General features: G+C 32.7%; 1 long non-coding RNA gene and 1 pseudogene across 3 annotated transcripts; both read right to left on the bottom strand.

The window, feature by feature from the left end:
* Positions 1-1,675: 1,675 nt before the first annotated feature.
* Positions 1,676-7,505, bottom strand: LOC126727339 (uncharacterized). Of its 3 annotated transcripts, none has more exons than XR_007656211.1 (5): positions 7,141-7,505; positions 6,147-6,252; positions 5,753-5,849; positions 2,406-2,578; positions 1,676-2,021 (listed from the first exon to the last, which is right to left on the bottom strand). It is a non-coding gene; the product is annotated as an uncharacterized LOC126727339 (long non-coding RNA). The 3 variants fall into 3 exon arrangements; XR_007656213.1 differs by having other exon boundaries at positions 1,676-2,081; XR_007656212.1 differs by lacking the exon at positions 5,753-5,849.
* A 1,998-nt stretch (positions 7,506-9,503) lies between these two features.
* Positions 9,504-12,920, bottom strand: LOC126728806 (G-type lectin S-receptor-like serine/threonine-protein kinase RKS1; annotated as a pseudogene).
* Positions 12,921-13,940: the final 1,020 nt, after the last annotated feature.

Consider the following 13,940-nt stretch of genomic DNA (forward strand, 5'->3'; position numbering starts at 1 on the left):
CGAGTCCACATGATATTATTACTAATGCAAACGATGACGTTTTAATAAAGTCTTTTAAAATGTAAGAACTAAATGGTCTCATCTCCTTATGTGGCCGTTAGATTCCATAACAAATAAATCGACTCAACTTCTTCTTCTTCTTTTTTTTTTTTTTTTTTTTTTTTTTTTTTTCTTAATATAATAAAGACATAATAATTTGGTGCTAATTTGGTAAAAAAATATTTACAAACAGTGAGAAAAAATTGCACAAAGACCATCTTCTTCAACTGCACTAACTGTTTGTCATCATATTATCTAGATTATCTTGCTGTTTTCCAAATAAACTAAAACCTAACAACAACACAAAATATGAACATATTATAATATGATTTTTCCTTAAATCTGGTTAACAGCATTAAAAGTATTTAATGTTGTAGATAAAATGATTAAAAACAAAACTTGCATCAATGAACACATATGAGTAAGGCCCCGTTTAGAAGGAGTGAATGGAATGGAATGGAAAGGAATGAAAAAAATAATTTTAGAATATTCTTCCCTTCCTTTGTATGGAAGTTTTAATGGAGGGAATGGAAAATTCATTCATTTGTTTGGGAGTTTAAGTGGGAGTGAATGAAATGGGTAGAAGAGAACACTCATTCCTCTCTATTCCTTATTAAAACCTCAAATTTTCATTCCCCTCGAAATTGGAAGGAATAGGAGGGAATGAAATTAGATTTAATGATTTTTTTACTAAAACTCTCAAAATACCCCTATATATTCAACCCTTTATTTTAAAATAGGGGTTTAATAGTAATATTGTCATAAAATGATTCTATTCAATTCCCTCAATGTTGCTTCCAAACAAGATTACTTACATTCCATTTATTTTCATTTCTTTCTATTCCTTTATTTTAAAACATCCAATCAAGGTTATTTAATTTCATTTCATTCCATTTTTTTCTATTCTTTTCCCTTACTTAAATACATTTCATTCCATTCCATTCCATTCATTTCCATTCCCTTATGATCATTTTATTCCATTCCATTTCATTCTCTTATGAACTCCCAAACAAAGCCTCAGTCAATAATAAGACAATGGGAGTACAAACCTCAAAAAAATCCAACAAAAAATGAAAAGAAAACAATTGAGAGAGAGAGAGAAGAGGGAAATAACTTTTTTTGTGTGGGAGAATAAAATATGCATAAAATGGGAGAAAGTGACAAATTTATAATAAGAGGATGAGAATATGAAGAGTCAAAATAAAGGAAGATAAATGGGAAAAATTATATGTAAAGTTAAAACCGTCTGAAAGAAATATGTATAAATAATACTTTGTTACAATATTAAAATTAAAGTAAATGAATATGTAAAGTTAAAACTGTTTAAGATGAATTTGTAAAGCCCATGTATTTATATATTTAATATTGTGAAAAAAATTAAAGGTAAAAAATAAATATGTGGCAACGACGTGAAAGATGAGGTGGCTTAACAGAAGCGTAGCAACAATAAATATTTTACTTCAGCTTTTAGATATACTAGCTTTTAACCCGCGCAATGCACGAGAATTTTTTATTTTATTTATTTGTTATGTTTTATCTTTAAATGTATTCCTTACCAAGCAACTTATATTCTTTAAATGTTTTCCTAAAAAAGTAACTTAACCGGAGAGAAGGAAGAAATAATAAGAAAAAAAAATAGCATAATTATAAAATTGATTAATCAAATGTATTATACAATGTGTAGAAAGCAAAAAAGAAGAATCATTTCACATATCTTGTAAATTTCAACTACTGATTAATTATTACAGTACGTCAATGAGTATTTCATCACTGAATACAATAGCAACACTTGATTGATGCAGCCTTAACGCAATAGTAGCTCTTGAACGATGCAGCAATCTAATATGATAGACTTGTACACCAGTAGCACGAACATAGTAGTGGTGCAACTTAAACTCCATGGGGAAAGCATACATGGTGCCATTAAGCACACACCATTTCAAAAGTAATATAGTGTAGTACATCAACGGCTTCATCATTCGCTGCAGTTTAGGACATGCAAATCATGAGTGGAACTCATTGTGAAGGTCATAAATAAATACCTATAAGTATATTAAAAACTATTAGACCTTTGGTTTTACTGCAAAAGAGACCAAAAATATTAATTATAAAGCAATAACATTTTATCAATGTTTGCTAAAGACTTAAAGGAGGCAGCAACTTAAAATACTGATCTGTTTCAGTTGTCACAATCACTAAAATAAAAAGAGTAGCTAAAAAGTATGAAATTATTGTAGCAATAGTACTTGGTGAACTGCTATGTTGCAAACTTGATAGTACTGAAAGTTTTAAGATCATTTAAATATTGGAGTTGCAAGAAACCGCATCTTTATAGACACTTTATGCCAAAGGAATGAAAGAGTTACCTTCTCTAATGGGCATTTGAAGCACTCAGAAGATTCACTATCTTTTTTTTGAGAAACAGAAGATTCACTATCTTGTGAACCATCAAAAGACTTTTCAACATTAACATTAGCTAAATTAGAGCATTTGATTTCAACTATAGAGTCATCAACACAGTCAACATTGTTTTTAGTACCTGTATGATGCAGCAAAATCAATATCAGCATCCAACTTTTTTTTTTTTTTTTTTTTTTTGATAAGTAATATCAACACCCAACTTTGAGGCATAAATGTAAATAAATTAATATGAAAAAAAGGAACACATTTGTACATTATAACAATTTCTGCACATTTACATTAGTCATAATTTGGAACCTGATTTGGAGTGTATTTGCCAGAGGATTATATTGTGTTACGAATAAGGACTATACTAACTATAAATATATAATCCCATCTGATGGCTGCAAGTCTTCAACAACAAATTCACAATGGCAAAAAAAGAATTTCACATAAACATTACAACAATTACAAACTTAGAACCTAATTACATAGGCCAATTCCACATACATATACTTAAATATAACCACAATATTTAAAAAGAAAACCAAATTTCCAAAGAACTAATCTATAAAAATTATATCTTAACCAAATATTGATATCACAATTCACAACAAAATTTAAAAGAAATCTGTAAATAGCATTGTACGTGCATAAACAATTGGGTTCCACACATCCAATCCAAAGTTCAGTTTAAGCATGTCTTCAAACACTGGTATTCCAATAATAATCAGCCAGAATTGAAAACCCAAAAGGAAAAAAAAAGAAAAGAAACAATGGTGTTCCAATACCAAAAAGAGAGGGAGAAAGATTAGGTACTGTTGTCCATGATGCCCCTTTCTTCATATTCATTTGGCCAATTTGAAGCATTCTCAAAGTCTATATATGTCCATGGGTATCATCTTTTCAGGATAATAAGGAAGATTTGAAGCATTCTCATGCATTCAGTTGAGATTGGTGAAAGTTTGGTTGCCTTTCAATTTTGTTAATATCAATCAAAACATGGTGAGATTGGTCAAAGTTTTGCTCAAGGCAACTTGTATTTCAAATTTTGAAAACCAATCCATTTATGAAAGATCTTAAGCATTCTCACAAAATAATAACAATAAAGAAACATATCATGATTTTTTTGTTAAAAAAAAAAATGCCTGAAGAGTTTGTGTGTTTCTAAAAGAAACAAATTTCTTCAATAATTAATCAATGCTCCATATTTAAAATATGGCAGTACCTAGGAGGCAGGGACCATTTATTTACTCCTGAAAGACCACACTCCTTATTTCCCTTCCACCGCCATGTATTAAGAATTTTAGAATAAAACAAAAGATCAGTAATTTTATCAAACAAATTGTGTATAAAAAATTAAGTTGTTCTATTAATAGAATCAGGAAAAAATAGATGCTAGCAATTAAAGATAAAGTAACTAACTCTTTTTTAAGTAAAGATAAAGTAACTAATTTAAAAATGCAACAAATGGCTATCTCTGACAATCACAATCCTAATTCTTGAAAAGATCCAAAAGAAACCCCCCAAAAACAAAACTCAAAACCATCTAAATTTCAAACAGTTCTTCAAATGTAACCACCACCAATGTAAAAAACAAAGAAATATAAGAGAAAAGAGGTGTTATCCTCAAAAGAATAATTCATTACCACAGTTGTTGCAAATATTACAATCTGAAACAAACCAAGACAAAAACCTTAAGAATAACAACTTTGATGTGTTAGTCATGTTCAAACATGTAAGATTTGTAAGTTATATGATTGTTGTCTATACAATACAATAAAGTCTATAGTAGTAGAATTATTACAATTATAGGTATGTAGTTTATACTATACAACAAAATTCTAGAAGTAGCATATTGCAGTTTAAGTCTATCAAAATCAACCACTGTGAAACTCTAAATACATTAATATTATATCACAACAATTATAAAATAGCAGCATATATATAATTTGTACTAAGTTTTTCTCGTGTCTTTCTTTAATTGTTTTTGTTCTTTGATGCTTTTAGTGTAGTTGCCTTTTCGACATTTGTGACGCATTTGAATTGGCATTTTAGAGCTTCAACAGTTATGAGAGAAGCAAATGGAGAATTATTAGATAAGGTTTCTGCTACTTCTATTTTTTGGTTTTTGATGAAGTTATCAACGTTTGGTTTTCCTATAACAAAATTTTTTGTTTCTTACAATGTTTGACATATAAAACAAACGATTCATCAAAATATGTAAAATATATCCAAATTACATACTTTAAGCTTAACTTTCTTAAGCAACTGAAGATTAAATGAATAAAGATATGGAGACATTTATACTAATTCATATTCATAGTAAGTTGAAAACCATAAAAGCGGAACTATCTTTTTTCCCCAAACCAATATATGTCTTGATCATCAACATGAAAATTCTCTACAAAAATCAAAGATGCACGATAAGGTATATCTTGAAGTAAGCATCTTATCTTAATTCAAGTAAGTTTACTCTAAAAAGTTATTTATGTAAAACTTCTGTTAGTACACTTTAGCCCTTCAGAGTATAAGGTGGTGGTTGTGGTCTGGGGGTATTCCTCTAGAAATATTTCAAACATATTACCAAAAAAATAAAACAAAGAAGAAGATCCATGGATCGAATAGATAGTAACTAGCATCATACAGCTATGGGCAATCCTTTGCCTTCTCTTTTGTAGGCATCTATTTTATGAGTCAACAGTACAATCATCTTAATGGTATTAGAAGTCAGAGGATTCATTTTACAGGTATATATTTTCTGAACAACATAATAAAAAGGGAATAAAATGCAGGTCCATAAGACAGTTTGTCAAACACGTATCATGCTATAAAACTCAGCCAACAATCATGCAAACACTGTTAACACAGTTAAGATAAATCTGCTGCATATCAATTAGAAGCCCAACTATTAAAACAATGTAAATATTGTAGCCTTTGAATTATAAGTTTGGAGTACCCTAAAAATATGAATCCAAATATTCCAAGCAAAACCAAATCATTTCAAAGGTTGCAAAATGAAGAAGTAACTGAATTAAAAATCAGAGAAAAAACTGAAAAAAAAATTGAAGATTTTGGTAATCTAATAATCACAGCATAAGTAAAATTCAAGGTGCAATCAATTATGATAAACAATCTTTCTCCCAAAAAAAAAAAAAAATTAAGACAAACAAACTACCTTTATTGAAACCACATTTAGCCCAAATGCCTCAATCAAAACCAAACAAATACGTAAACATAAACAATAGCTATTGCAAGTTTTTTATAATCAAAATACAAAGAAAGCAATAAAAATTAAAAAAAAAAAAATCACCTGGTGACTATTCTAGCAGTACAGTGGTGACAAAAATGGCAGAATGACTGGTTTTGTTTCTTTGGGTGTGGCGTTTCAGTTTATTTTTGACATGTCACTGTTGCAGAGAAGGGAAAGGACCACAGGAATTAAAACAAAAGCATCCAAGAAAGAGAATCAACCCATCAATTAACAATAATAATCCAAGAAGAACCCTCGCTGATTCAGCAGTTTTTTAAAAAAATATAGACATACTGAAAAGGTTAGATGGTAATTTGAATAGAAAAAGCAACCATGGTAAAGCTATGCTGACATTGGGAAGGTTTTGCAGAGAAGGAACAGAATAGTGTGCAAAGTCGCAAAGAGCAGATGGCAAATGATAATTAAAAAAGTGTGGTTAAAAATAATTACTCACTTTTACTGCACTTTCATCTGAAGTTTTATGTTGAGGTTCAATCGGAATATTATATAGCCTCTCATGCATGATGCCTTCAAAGTTGCATGGAAGTGACTCTGCCCACCTTGTAAAAAGAGTAAAATATATGCAACATTAGAACCTTAAATCATATAAAGATCACTAAACACCTAGAACATAGTAGTCCAAGTATTCAAGATACACCATTCCAAGATTAGGTTGTAAATAATATGCTCAAGTTAATGAACATAGAAATTAGCATCGATCAAAACCAAATGTCAAGAAAGCAAGCAATACCAAATTATCATTAGCTTGCATCCACAATCAAGATATCATTATTAAAGTAAGTGATCATGCAGATCATAACCTTTCAACAAAAATTTAATTGCAACTTATATTCTTTAAAGCAACATGTATATAACCAAATTGAAATCCTTCTTCTAGTATAAAGCAATGCAAACTAGATGGTGATTAACTCTTCCCACTCTACCTAATTCTTGATAATTAGACATTCTAATGTGAATGACAAACCACTGAACTTTTATGATAGTGGTTTATAGTTCATTAAAAAAAAAAAGAATAGAGGTTTATAGTTACATAAGCATACAGTACTGCTAACAAATGTTGAAACACCAATGTAACACACACACACACACAAAAAGATAAATAAAGAATTTGAATAATGTTCAATATTCACCTAGTGTGAGTAGCAACACTTAGAGCTTTGGTGTGATTCCTAATTGACCAAGTCATCTATTAAATCTAATGCTTTTTTAACATAAATCATGTATGCCAATTTTTAAGTCAATTACTAATCTGTTGATACTATTTTTGCTAAAAGAACATTCTTCTTAGACTTTGGGTTGCCTCAAAGGCTTGGCCTTTCCACCTAAAAACCCAGAAATAAATAAAGAAACATAAACAAAGAGTGCAGTCGAGATCGCAGAGTGAATCTATACTTGAAATAAATCAACAGAGAGTCAAAGGAACCTACCCAATAACGGCTCTGGCGGTGCAACGGCAGAAGAAACAAAGTTTCCTTGTGGTTGGAGGCCGACGGTAGTGCCGGCCCTGAGATGTCTGTCTTTCTCCCTTTAGGTTACCGGTGCCGGTTCCCGTGGTCTAAGTTTGGCAAGGGATGGTGATGAGACCGAAGAGAGAGGGGGAATTGTCGAATGGTTAGGAAAGTGGGAATTCTCTTTTCTCTCTCTCTCTCTCTCTCCTTAAAACGTGTCGCCATTGTTGGGATCTCTTAATCTGGCTCTCGGTCTCTCTGTGTGTTAGGGTCTTCGGCGCGCCTCATCTCTCTCTCCTTTCTCCGTGTACCAATCTTTTTTTCTTTTTTCTTTTTCTTTTTTTATTTATCCTTTTTTAAGCGGTTAGTTTCCTTTTATACCTAGAGGCTCCAAACAGTATTTTAATACAGTAATTTATCGCTTTTTAACTTAGGGTGAGTTTAAGTTTCAAAAAAAAAAAAAACCTTAAGGTGAGTTTAGTTTAGTTTTTTTGAAATTGAGTTTTTTGAAAAAGTGGAGTTTTTAAAAAGTGAGGTATGAAACTAGGCTTTTTGTAAAAGCTGAGTATTTGGTAAAAACTGTTAAAAAGTGTTTTTTGAAAAAGTTGAATGTTTGGCTAGCACTTATAAAAGTGGTGGTGTAAGTGGTAAATTATCAAAAAGGATAATGTATATAAAAAGGAGTTTATTTCATACTTAAATCAATATTGTGAAATTAGTTTTTTCTCACCAATATTAACTAATAATAATTTACCACATAAGATTTATTGTGAAAGTATTATGAAAATATTGTGATAATTGATACTGATTTTAATTTGAACGTACTATTACAATTATTTTTTTCTCTTTCTAAAAAAATTATTTTTTTCTCACCAATATTAGCTAATAAAAACCTACCACTTAAAATTTATTATGAAAGTATTGTGAAAATATTGTGATAGGATTTCCTTTTTCTTTTTTCCTTTTTTTTCCCTCGTTTTTTCTCCTCCACACACGTACCACTTCCTTCTTTTTTTCCTTTTTTTCCCCTTTTTTTTTCTCCTCCACACACATACCCTTACTCTTTTCTTTTCTTTTTTTTCCTACCACTTCCTCCAAGCTCCAGAACATTCCACAGTGCTCTCCTTCTTCCTTTTTTTTTTTTTTTTTTTTTTTTTTTTTTTACCTCAGCACTTTGTCTGTAACACCCATACACTTCTTCACCTTGATCTTCTTGATTCTTTTCTTTTTCTCTAAATTCAACCACTCATAAACAGGATGATTCAAATCGGGAAGATTTGGATCAGAGTAGAGCAAACGAAAGCATATGGTCAATCATAGTGTTACCCTCTTCCTCCTTACGCCTTTGCTCATCAATAAGTGCTTGCAAGAACTCATCCGTCCTCTTGGAGAGACTCTTCAACTTCTTCTCCAAACCTCCATAATCCATCCACCGCAAGATGGGTACAAACTCCATTTGAAAGATTTTGCTATATTCTGATGTTTTTTTGTTTTGCATTTTAAGGAATCCTAATTTGCAAGGGATTGATTTTTTTTTTCCTTAGCTGATTTGGGAATTTGTTATAAATGTTTTTGTGTTTGGATTTGGAAATTTGTTATTGAGTTGAACCTGGGCTAGATGCTATTTTTTTTGTGGTCTTTGTAGCAATTAATTTATCAAAGGGTTCTGCCATTCTGGGGCTGCAAACACAGTGGGCAATTTGGTAACTTCACCCAGAGTCCAACGGTAGGATTTCTCAACATGCACGGGTTTTTGGAAAATGCTCCTCACAGCTCCATTGGTAGAATGCGCATTCTCTTCACATTTTCAAAACGCAACTTTTTTCTAAAAAGTTGCTTTTTAGACATCACCAAACGCATATATTATATTTATAGTTTCAAAAAGTGCTTTTTGGGTTGGGAAAGCTAAAAGAAACAGGCACTTAAACGTGGCTGAATTTTAGATGGCCATTTTTCCTACATGGCAGCACCTCTTTAATTGCAAGAAAAGATTTTTGCTATTATATATAGTATATGATATAGATATAGATTGGATGTGCCTTACTCATAATTAGTGTCTCAATTAAACAATCTTCTAAAACAACTAAGATTTTATTTTTTTGGATAACTCAATTATTACAGTCATAATTTTTACGCGCGGGGGGAGCGTGGGGGGGGTGGGGGGGGAGTCCCCATCAGAGGAAAAGGCTATAGGTGATGGTGTGTTCTGCATCTTATCTAGAGAGGGGCGCTTGGGGGGGGGGGGGGGGGGAGGATTTGAACCCTACAAACAATGCCACTAACCAAGTTAATAAATATGGATTATTAGTGATAAAATAAATAACTGAACCAAAAAAAAAAAAAAAAAAAAAAGAAATTATGTTTGTTCTTAAATACAAAAAGAGTAAAATGATAATTTGTCCTACAAATACCTATAGAAGCAATCTAGATGCAGCTAACTAGAATCCTTATAGAAGCAAATTAGATTCAGCTTAACTAGAATCTTTGCATTTAGCGAGCTTCAAACTTGGTTATTGTCACATCATTTATAGAATAAAGCTCTCCTCCTGTGATTGATTTAAGTTCATTGGTAGCTCTTCTAAAAATGAAAGCAAGTTGTTTCGGAGAAGGAAGAGTTGTTTCACTACTCAACATTAGAAGAACTGCCGACATTGTTGGTCGGTCCACTGCATCTTCTTGCACACATAAGAGCCCAATTTGAATGCATCTCAAGACTTCAAGGGATAAAAATGACTCATTTATTGATGAATCAACTATATCCAAGGCTCTATTTTCTCTCCAAAGTTCCCAAACCTGTGTGAGTCATAGCATTATCCATAAGGGGTTGTATTATAAATGCAAATCGTAAAGATTGTTGTTTTTTGTTACTTACATGCCCTATTAAAGTTAGAGAAGGGTGGTTCTGATAAGAATCATTGTTCTTCTTGCCACTCACAATCTCCAACAACATGACACCAAAACTAAAGACATCAGATTTGGTTGAATATTTCCCAAATATTACATATTCCGGTGACATATAACCACTGCATGCGAAAAATATTAAAGATAATGTTAAAGTTTGCATAGGCCTTTATTTTCTGTATGTATGGCAAGTGTACAAGTCTCAATGTGCACGTGCATGCATGTGTTTGAGTGATACTTACTATGTTCCGACAACTCTGGTTGTCATGTCCTGAATTTGGTCACTTTTGAATATACGGGCGGTGCCAAAATCCGAAATTTTGGGGTTCATCTCACCATCTAGTAGAATATTACTAGTTTTAAGATCCCTGTGAATAATTCTTAATCTTGAGTCTTGATGAAGATACAAATCCCACGAGCAATCCCAATAATGATTTCAAAGCGTTTCCTCCAATTCAACAATGAACTTCTTGCAGGATCTACAACAAATTTCTTTTTTTTTTCTAGTGAACTCAAAATGTGATTTCAATAGTGTTGAAATATATGGTTATATGAACTTCAAATATATCCTTTGAACATATATAGCAAAAAAAAACAAACAGTTCAAGGAAATAGATTTTTAGAAAGAAGAGGTACCAAAAATGAAGGAGTCTAAGCTTTTGTTGGGCATGTACTCATAAATCAACATCTTTTCTTCCTCCTGAATGCAACAGCCAAAAATTTTGACAAGATTCCTATGTTGAAGTTTTGCAATCAACAAAACTTCATTTTTGAATTCTTCTATTCCTTGTCCTGAACTCTTGGATAGCCTTTTTACCGCTATTTGTTGTCCATTAGATAATTGACCCTGAATTCATGATCCAAAAAATTAAGCTTACTCATAACTATTAGTTTTAATCAATTCAGTTAATGCCTCTATATGCTACTTCAGTAACAAATGTCTTAGCTTATTGAACTCATTTTCCGCCATTCACACCCACAGAAAAATGGGGAAGATATGAACAATGTCATTGTGAATTGTAATTGTACCTTAAAAACGGAGCCAAAACCACCTTGCCCAAGTTTGTTGGTCAGAGAGAAATTGTCAGTGGCAGCAATTACGCAACTTAAATCGAAAATCAATAAATCTGGATGTCTACTACTGTCCTCGAGCTCATTATCCTCCAAAAGGTCTTTGGTGCCGATAAAATTTGATACTTGATTATGCAATTTTCTCTTCATTGTCCTAAAACATATTGATAGAAAATTTTCACTATAATTTCGCAATTGAGTATTTATATACCTCACATGGTGGGCTGATTTAAGGAGTAAGAACTATATATATCTGTGTGTGTGTCAACAATACAATGCAAGCAATTTTGTCACCTTTTTGTTTTCCTCTTCTTCATTAGACACATATAGGCTGTGAAGGATACCAGAAACAATGGCACAGCAACAGATGATATAATAATAGCCAGCTGCCTCTTGTGGCCAAGTAAACGTTTGGACTTCCTTGTGTAAGTTGCTGGAAAAAAAATAGTGAGTCCAAAATTCCGAAAGTGAAATAATGAAAATTTAGAAAAACAAATTCAAGATAGAATAAAAGGCTACCTAACTGACTTGCATCCACACGTATATTTAGATCCCACCGTTCATTTGTATCCCCCAAAATGTCCATCAATTCACCATACCATACCAAGCAACGGGTCGCCTTCCCATCAATGTTCATGCTGATAAAAGCAGTGCAAGAGCAATTACTCAAGCATGCCTGCTCACACTCTGAGTCTGAGCTAGTCATACTCTTGTCTATCCAAGCTGCATTAAACGAATCTGGAAGCTTCAAACGTTTCACCTTCACAAACCCTTCTCCATTCCCACACATCGACTGCTTCCTCACACACCCTTCAGAACCATCTCTGAGATACCAATCCCTTGGAGACTTAGGTTCATACCCTAGCAAACATGTACACTCAAAAAATATCAGTAGACTCAGGACCACATTTACTATACGCGCCACACCATCCATAGTTGTCACACCGGTATTTAGGCATTGACCATAATTCCTTCCATTGAAGATCACCATTATTCCACATAAGTATCCGGAACGATCCTAAGTTGTCAACCACTAGTCTAGAAATGATAGAGGGGTCTTCAAAAAAGTAGGTGTAAGATACCTCATCTTCATTGTAAACAAAATCATACTGAAAACCCATTGAGGCTAATGACGATGTTGGTGATGATGAAGATGATATGTGCCATGGCCATGGATCTGACCGCCAATACAGGGTTGAACCCTTATACAAGGAGACTTGTGGAGAGCCGGAAGGCTTCATCTTATAGAAGTAGTCCCCAGTTCCCGGGTCATCTTGTGACTTCCAAGATGTCAAGAACCTGTCTAGCCCAGTTATCCGATTCAACCCAAGCCTCATGCCTGGAAGCAAAGTGTCTGTAGGATAGTCAAAGCTTTGCCATAACATCTTTTTGTTATTGCCCTGAACCAATACCAGGTTTCCTGAATCTTGAAGCTGAGCAACAGAGGAGGTTGTCCCTTGGACAGAAACATTTGTAGACCAAAGAAGACGGTTAAAACTGTCATGGAGGACAAGGTTTCCAAACTGGCTGATGGAGAGAACTCCAGAAGAATCATTGATAGGATCATTCCTGTTTGCAACCCACACGACAGTTCGTTTTGTCACTTTGACATGCCAAATACGAAGATACCGATAGCTAGAGTTGCCAGGGCTGAAGAAGCCTAAGGCAAAATTATTTTCTTTGGAAATCAAAGATTGGTCATCCTTGATGGATTGGTCTGGTGTTAAGGTATCAAGGCAAGTGCAAAATGGGAAGAGAAGAATTATCAGAATCAAAGACATAATCATCTGTTTCAGAATCGAAGACATAAGAAGAAAGAAGAGTTTTTTGGTTTGATTTGAGTATTATGATTCTATGAAGTCTTCTCTGCTCTCTTTGATCCCCGACTTTGACTTTTCTTTTAGGACTAAGCAGTCCCTTCAAACTAATTAAAAAGTAGCGTATCAAAAGGGATACTGCATCAAGTCAAACAGAATTGCGTCTAGGGACTGGAGGCATTCTTAGCATCAATTTTCAGCGAATTAAGGGTATGCATTTTTCTACCTGAAAATGACTGGCGTATTAAATCTCTTTAGATTTAGGGAAATTTAATGTATGTCTACAGCAACATGTTACATATCATTAACTTTCAGCACGTATTCCTTACTGAAGTGAGTAATTTTGATAGTTTGATGAAGTTGGCAGATACATGGTCCAGAAAATTGGCTTGAGATTGACATACTGGGATATAAAGATTAAAGAGCGAGTCATCAAGGCATGGCCAAATATTAATTCTTGGCTTGAGCTGGTAATTGGTAATTTAGCATCATGACTGATCGCGATCAGCAGAGATTAGAGATATAGAGAGACCAATTATATTGAAGAGAGAGGCAAGGCTGAGAGTAGGGATGACAATTCGTGTTCACGTGTCGGATTCATGTCATGTCAACTCATGAATATCCGACTATATGGGTCAACACTAATCCAACATGTTTATTAAACAGGTCAAGATTTCTCAACCCTAACACGACCTATTTATTAAACGGGTCAATTGTGTCGACTTGTTTATCAGATTTTATAAAAATATATATATATATATATATATATATATATATATATATGAAAAAACAAACAAATAAATACTTTTAATATAAAATTCAAAACTAACGAGTAACTGCATCACAAATAATCATTCAAAATTAAAACATATCTCAATATCACAAATAATCAATCACAATATGTCAAAAAAAATAAACCACAACAACTAATAAATTTATATACCTAGGGTTTGAAGGATATATTGGTAAAATGTCATTTAATTAAACAAG

The sequence above is a fragment of the Quercus robur genome, chromosome 5 (genome assembly GCF_932294415.1).
Source record: "Quercus robur chromosome 5, dhQueRobu3.1, whole genome shotgun sequence".
Lineage (NCBI taxonomy): Eukaryota > Viridiplantae > Streptophyta > Magnoliopsida > Fagales > Fagaceae > Quercus > Quercus robur.